General features: G+C 33.8%; 1 long non-coding RNA gene across 1 annotated transcript; it reads right to left on the minus strand.

Annotated features, from left to right (window-relative positions):
- Window positions 1–1,220: 1,220 nt before the first annotated feature.
- On the minus strand, window positions 1,221–2,920 carry LOC135841117 (uncharacterized). Its single transcript, XR_010557847.1, has 2 exons — window positions 2,812–2,920; window positions 1,221–2,670 (listed from the first exon to the last, which is right to left on the minus strand). It is a non-coding gene; the product is annotated as an uncharacterized LOC135841117 (long non-coding RNA).
- Window positions 2,921–7,653: the final 4,733 nt, after the last annotated feature.

A 7,653-nucleotide genomic window follows, 5' to 3' on the forward strand; every position in this document is an offset into this window, starting at 1 on the left:
TCGCATTTTTTCTCAAATTTCAATTTTTTTAAATCGGCTTTACGAAATAACGTCATCTCAATTTTTTATTATGTTGTTCAGCATAAAAAGTTGTCCATAATATATTTTTTTCAGAATTTTTGAGAGTCGGAACGATATGAAAACTACGTTTTGAAACTTTTTGAGCTAATTTTTTGTACGAAAAAAAGTGGCAACACTGATTTTTATGATATCATCAAAAAGCCTTTCAAAACCCCTAACTATTGGAAAAAGTTCCATTTTGGTAGGTATCGCGTTTATCGAGTAATCCACTGCTGAAATGGATGATATTTCAAGTTCACTGAAATTTTTGACACCCCCTAGCAGCCTTTAAAAAGTGCTGGAGGGCTGCGATTTGCGCCATTGGTACTCCCTTCGGAAGGTCTTTCCACAGGGAAAATTTCAAAAAAATCGCCGACCCTCCCCTTACCACTTCTTGGTTGAATTGACGTGGAATGATTCAGTTGGAAAGCTAAAATTTACATTATTTATGCATTTTCATGGCTGGCGCTTTATAAAAATCTGAATAACCTTCCAAAATGTCAATGGCGGTTCCTGAACGGCTTGAAACCACCTTCAGATGACTCTGATCAGCATGTTAAAATCAGGGTTTAAAGGTGAATTTTAACATTTCAGCTCTATTTGATAAAATTTTTTGGGAATCGCAATTTTAAAAAATCCGCTGGAGGCTCTTGAACTGCTCAAATCAGATTGAAACTGTTTCCAATCAATTCAAGTGGGTCAAAAATAGCGAAGGTATGTGCCAAAATCTGGTTTTTTAAGTCAATTACCTTCGTCAGAATTCTAAATGAACGCTTTTTCAAGAATAAAATTACCCTTCTGTCATCCGAGTGATATTGGCCTCTCTACAGAGCGTCTAAAAATTGAAGAAAAAAAATTAAGAAGAGAGAAGTCAGTGAAATTTTTTTTTTAATTTTGAATTTCTGTATGAGAATTCGTGGAGATGCTCTCTCTTCGAAAAAAGTCCCCCCCCCATTTTGGTAACTTCAAGGAGATGGCGAAGGAGAGGAGCTTTCAAAATGATCAGAAAATTTAATTATTTTCTTTATAGGTACTTTCTGAATTTTGTTTACTCGTACTAAGAGTGGCTATGCTATAACTAATCACTTTTCAAAGTCTCTCATAGAATGTTGACTTTTCTCAGTGTGCCTCTGTCACACTGAGGTGAGGCTAACAAAAAATTGACACGAAGAACTACATATATTTAAATTTATTTAATATGGGAAGCGAGGGAGGGTTTTCACGAATGTTTGAGATTGATGATCAAGACAAAAAAACAACGCCTTTTCATGCCTTGAACTAAATGTGAATGAGAAACTTAATTCTAAAGATGAAATACACAGGTAAATAAGTAAGTATGTGTGATTATGCATGCATTATTCAATAAAACTACACACTGATAAAGTTTATATAATGTAGATACGAGTAGTGTCTGTTTCTCGAATTGCTCTAAAATATTTTCTCATTCTCCAAAACATCATGAAAAGATTTCAGTTTTTCATTAACAAATTTATTTCTTTAGTTGTAGGTAAGTTCCAATTCAGAGCTTAACAATGACTACTCAATAAACCATTGCCATTTTTCTGATCTGGGTATGTTTGGCAACTTATGAATTCTTTTATTTCCGCGATAAGTATAGTATAAGTTTTCGCATACATCATTATAGGGCCATTTACAAGTATTTTCTAGCGATCGCCTGTAGATATTAATCACGGAATCTCCAAATTGGTCAACGTAAGCCGCAAGATCGATAAATTTTTCGACTCATAAATTTCGTTTCGCAAAACCTCAAGGAATGTCGATGTGAAAATGAAAATCTGTCGGCCGAGTTATGCCAATGTTAATGTTGAATATTTATTACAGATCATTCTCGTCGTTTTCCTTTACGGATTTTTGATAATCACTTCGGTTAGTATTCTGCTGCATGAATTGATATTTGTTGGATCACGAGTGACCATGGATAAATGTAAAAATGTTTCATGAACTTTTGTAGAATTAATGGATGATATTAATTTTTGCTGGTTTTACGTAATTGGTTGAGTAAGTCCACAGAAAATGTGTCTGCTTCCCAAATTGCTTCAAAAGATTTTCTATACCAAGCCTTTTCTTCTCATCCTCTAAAACGTCATGAAATGCTTTTAGTCTTCCATTTATGGACTTTTCTGCAGTAGTCGCTTCCCATTCATGGCTTAGCAATAGCCATTTAATAAATAATTACCTATGTAAATGTCATTTTGCTGATCTGAGTATTCCGAGTAACTTTTCTGCATTCTTGTCCTTTTCGATATATAAAGTTTCTACATACATGCATTGTTGTAGGGTCACGTACTTTCCTTTATATTTTGTTTGCTCGAAAACGGAACGCATATATTCTTCACGGAATTTCCGATACTCAACATGAGCAGGACGATCGATAAATTTCTGACTCGTGAATTTTGTTTCACAAAGCCTCATCATGGAAATTGGAATGTTGGCAGTTCTATTTAATAAGTTTTCTTCAATGAATCTCTTGCTTCTTCTTTGTCAAGAACCGTTTTTTCATAATTTTATTACTTAAGGTCTTCGTTTTCTTTTTTCTTCATGGAACTATTGTCTTTAGTTGGCCAATTGTACATAAGGCCGCTATGCTACCTACATACAAAGGAAATTTACATTACCTAATGTAGCTAATTACGTACAGACTAATCATTATATGTACCTAATAGCTACATTATAAGCAAAGTAGAATAAAGGCATGTAAAAATAGGTAGGTATACTGGTACTTCTACTTACATCAGCCTGATCAGATGTTGTCTTGCTAATAATGAAATCTACAGTAAAATGGTGCCTGCGATTTACATTTATGAATTTATAGAAATATTTAATTGATAGTGAGTTATCTGGTTATAGGTACTTTTAATCTACAAATCTAGCTGTGATATCGAAACCATGTCTGGTTATTAAAAAATTTATTTGCAAAGGAAATATTTGATAGTAGGTACCTACTCAGTATCTTATCAAATTTTAAGATTTTATAAAGTTCGTTTCGATTAGGGTCATAGGGTGCGCAGAAAGATAGGTAGGTGGTCAACAGAGTATGTAAACGAATCGTAAAAAATCGAGATAAAATATTTTCTATCGTAAAATGAAACATTTTCATTCATTAAAACTAGGTATAGTTACCCAGATTTCTACTCGTAATTAAATGCTCAAATCGTTCATAAAAATCTTTGAAAAAATGAATTTTTGATGAATGGGTATATCTACTACCTACCTGCGGTAATTTCTTTCATTGAAAAAAAAAAGTTCATTGGGAGATGCGTGACTTTTTGTGTCGAATGTACTACAATTTCAAAGCCATCCATTCATTTGCGCATCCGAGAGCCTCCCAATTTTTTTCTAAAACACGTACAATTTTGAATATTGGTTTTTGTTAATTTTTTCAACCTGAGCGAATTGAAAAAATTAACGAATTTTAATTTTTTTGTCATGGGTGTAATTTCTATCAACTTTTTCCTGAAATACGTCAGATAAAAAAATGTCAAAATAAGACAACAGAATAAATCTTTTTTTGATATTTGGAATTGAAAATTGAATTTTTTCGAATTTTGATTTCTTTGTGATGAGTTTATTTCATCGAATGAAAGGGTTTTTTTCAACTTTTTCAACAGATACTTAAAATTAGGGGTCAAATGGCTCAACTTCATCAATCAAAACTTTTTCTCATGTTTTAAATAAAAAAACGCATTTTTCCACAAAATTTCAATCTTTTTAAATCGACTTTACGAAATAATGTCATCCCAATTTTTTAATATGTTGTTCAGCATAAAAAGTTGTCTGTAATATATATTTTTCAGAATTTTTAAGAGCCGGAACAATATAAAAACTACGTTTTGAAACTTTTCGAGCTGATTTTTCGTACGAAAAAAAGTGGCAACACTGATTTTTATGATATCACCTAAAGAGCTTTAATATCACCAAAAAGCTTTTCAAACCCCCTAACTACTGGAAACAGTTCCATTTTGGTAGGTATCGCGGTTATCGAGTAATCCACTGCTGAAATGGATGGTAAGTTCATTGAAATCTTTGACACCCCCTGGCCCTAGCAGCCTTTAAAAAAGGGCTGGAGGGCTGCGATTGGCGCCATTTGTCATCCCTTAGGAAGGTCTTTCCACAAGAAAAATTTCAAAAAAATCGCCGACCTCCTCTTATCACTTCTTGGTCAAATTGACGTGGAATGATCCTTCGATAAAAAAAAAACAAAAAAAAAACAGAAAATGAAGTTTGCAATTAAAAAATTGTGTTTGCTCACCATTTTTATTCCATTATAAAATAAAAATGAACGAGAAGCATGTAAAAGTAAATTTTACGTTGTATTATTATTTTAATGTTCAACTTCCTAACTGCAATTTCATCACGTTATTTCATCCTCTTGTAAAATGTCATTTCGTGGACTATGGACCCCTCGAATAGGTACATTTAATTTCACAATGGATGCAACTCGTGTGGGGGAACATAGAACATTATTATGATAAGTTGCCTATCTTGTAAAATAAAGGAACTATGTGCTTCGCAAAACCGAAAATTGACCCACTTTTAAAATTTCATCAAAAATAAGAAAATACTTATTCGAATCATTCAAATGATGCCCTGACTCCCTCACTCGAGTGGAAAAACAAAAAAATTTTACTATGACCAATTGCCTGTCTTCAAAATCAAAAGGGTAAACCGGATTCAACATTTCCAAAGTTTGAGTGCCCCAAATTTAAATTTTCAACTTGTGTTTGAGCCTTCAATTTTGAAGATAGGCAGTTCATCGTAATAACGGGGTTTGTTTGTATACTGGAGGAATTAGCCATGCATTTTTTTATTTTTGACAGATTGTTCGAAATTGGTAAATTTAAGTTCAAAAAATGGTGTAATTTCTTCAATTTTTGCAGACAAAAAGAAAATGTTCATATCATTTAAATAATATGTACTTACTCTCAATCCATAGTACTCGAGGGAACAAGCAAAAAATGTTATTATTACCAATTTGCTATTTTCGAAATTGAAGGGGAAAGCTTGATTCAAAATTTCCTCAATTTTGAAGTCAGGCTTATTTGTTTGTCCGCTTGAGTACCTAACTATGGGTTGGGAGAGTCATTTAAATGATGCAATAAACATTTTTTTATTATTGGGAGAATTTTTAAAAATTGGTTCAAATGATGCCCCTATTACCAGTGGTACTCGAGTAGATGAACAAAACAAGTTTCTATGACGAACTGCCTATCTTCAAAATTGAAGGTGTAAACGCAGTTTGGAAATGTAAATTTTGGGCACTCTAAATTTGGAAACTTTGAATCAGGTTTGCCCCTTCAATTTTGAAGACAGGCAATTAGTTATATGACATTTTTTGTTCGTCCACTGGAGTGTACGATGGGTTAATGGGAGGGGGGGGGGTCGTTCCATGTGAATTCGACCAAAAAATAAATGTGATTTTGAATGTCATGTCTTTCGATTTCGTTCAAATTTTTTTTTACAATGTCTACCCAAGTACCCACCCAATAAGTCAGAAACCCGCAATCAGTCATGAAATATGTATGTAGTATGTTTTTGGTGACGCTGTATGAACACGAATATGACGTCAGATTTTTGATTGGACCCCATCCACGGCCCCCAACCCAACGCAAATGAAACAATTTTTTTCAACTTTTACCCATTGTGGGGTTCTGGTGGGCATGGGTGAGGTCAATTTGAAAAACTAAGGCTATATTCGTGTTCAGCGATATCGAAAACATACCATTTTATGTGTCACACGAATTCAACTATTTTTTACACTTTTACCTCATTTGGGGAGGTGCTGGGGGCCGTGAATGAGGTCCAATCAAAAATCTGACACCATATTCGTGTTCAGCACCACCAAAAAAATACTATTTCATGTGTCGCACAAACAAAACACTTTTTTCTACTTTTACCCCATTTGGGGAGGTGCTGGGGGCCGTGGATGGGGTCCAATAAAAAATATGACGTCATATTCGTGTTCAGCGTCACCAAAAAACATACAATTCGATATATCACATCCTCCAGATTTTTTTTTAAAGTCTTTCCCAAATTTAGGAGAGGAGGTGCTTCCCCTCCATTAATAAATCCCATCTCGAAAATTAAATTTCGAAAAAGCATTAAATGGTGCATCTATGGAAATTTTTGCAGAATTTCAAATGGTAGCTCCCACTTACAGCGCCATTTTGAAATTTGAACTTTTAATTTGAAAGTTTGACTTTCAACTTTTGAAAATTTCAAAATACTTGAAAAGTTTAAAATAAAATGCCTTTTTGAACTGTGAAATTAGTTTTGATCAAAGTATAATAGCTTTGGAGGTATTCGCTGCTGAAGTTGAGTACCTCGAGACAATGTGAAAATAATTGGAGCCTCCCACCCACCCACTGATGGGCTGGGATTAAACTGATTGCGGGTTTCTTGCTTATTGGGGAGTAGACATTGTAAAAAAAAAAAATGAGCGAAATCGAAAGACAAGACTCAAAAACGTTGGTCGAATATTGAGGTGGAATGATCCATGGATATCATTTAAATGATTCAAACATTTTCTTATTTTGAATTTTTCAAAAAATGGGTAAATTTCAGGTTTTGTTTTTCGATGCACATAGCTCCTTCATTTTACGAGATCGGCAACTTATCTTAATAATGTTTTTTATTCGTCTACACTCTACAGTCTACTCGATTTGCATCTACTTATGTAGGTGTGAAATTATTGCCCACGTTTCAATCAACACCTTGTAGATTATCTACCTTCGATTTTGACCGAATTCACTAACAGGTAGTTCACCTTATCTGCAAATCATCCTGTACCAAACACTCCGATCAACTGATGAGGACACCCTGTATACAATTTTTGTTTGAATACTCACCGACCACAGTGACTTATTCGCACGCGTAAAATTGTTATAATTAAAATAGTAGCTTCGCGTAGTGAAATACTTATAATGTATTAGCAGCACGAAAATCGTGGTTCTCGTTCTCGAATCATCAGTTCAGTATTATTATACATAAGTATACATACATATGTAATAATATGCAAACTACAATGTACGCAGATGACGTCTCTGGGTGGATCCGAACATCCACTCATAGTCGTGTAGTACCTATTTTTTTCCTATCATTTGTAAAACGTTTGTGTCGCTTGAAGCTTTCAGTACGGTAGCCTAAAGATTGATTTTATCCTGTTGAATGTCGAATATAAGAAATCATTTATCAACGACTTTCTTTACCTACTGTTGTAATTTGTTGTTGTTGAAAAATAGTAGTACCAGCATCGTTTTAAAATTCATCCTCGTGATTTTCGAGTATTGAATTTCCAGTTTAATATACGCTTCATGCACTATCATACTCGTAAAACCATTTATGTACCTAAGGTGCAATTGCTCGAAATAATTGAACATGTATCTGTATCCAATCCATATATTGGAATGTCGAAATGTACCCTGAAAAAAAAGGACACAGTTACACGAGGCAATATCACATTCGAATCGAAAATAGTCTTCCATGAATGTACACGACTTTGGAATGTTTAACGTTATTTTATGCCTATATCGATTAACGTCTTTTTCATCTTAATACTTGGAATTCACGATTACG

This window comes from Planococcus citri, chromosome 3, assembly GCF_950023065.1.
Source record: "Planococcus citri chromosome 3, ihPlaCitr1.1, whole genome shotgun sequence".
In the NCBI taxonomy this organism is placed as follows: domain Eukaryota; kingdom Metazoa; phylum Arthropoda; class Insecta; order Hemiptera; family Pseudococcidae; genus Planococcus; species Planococcus citri.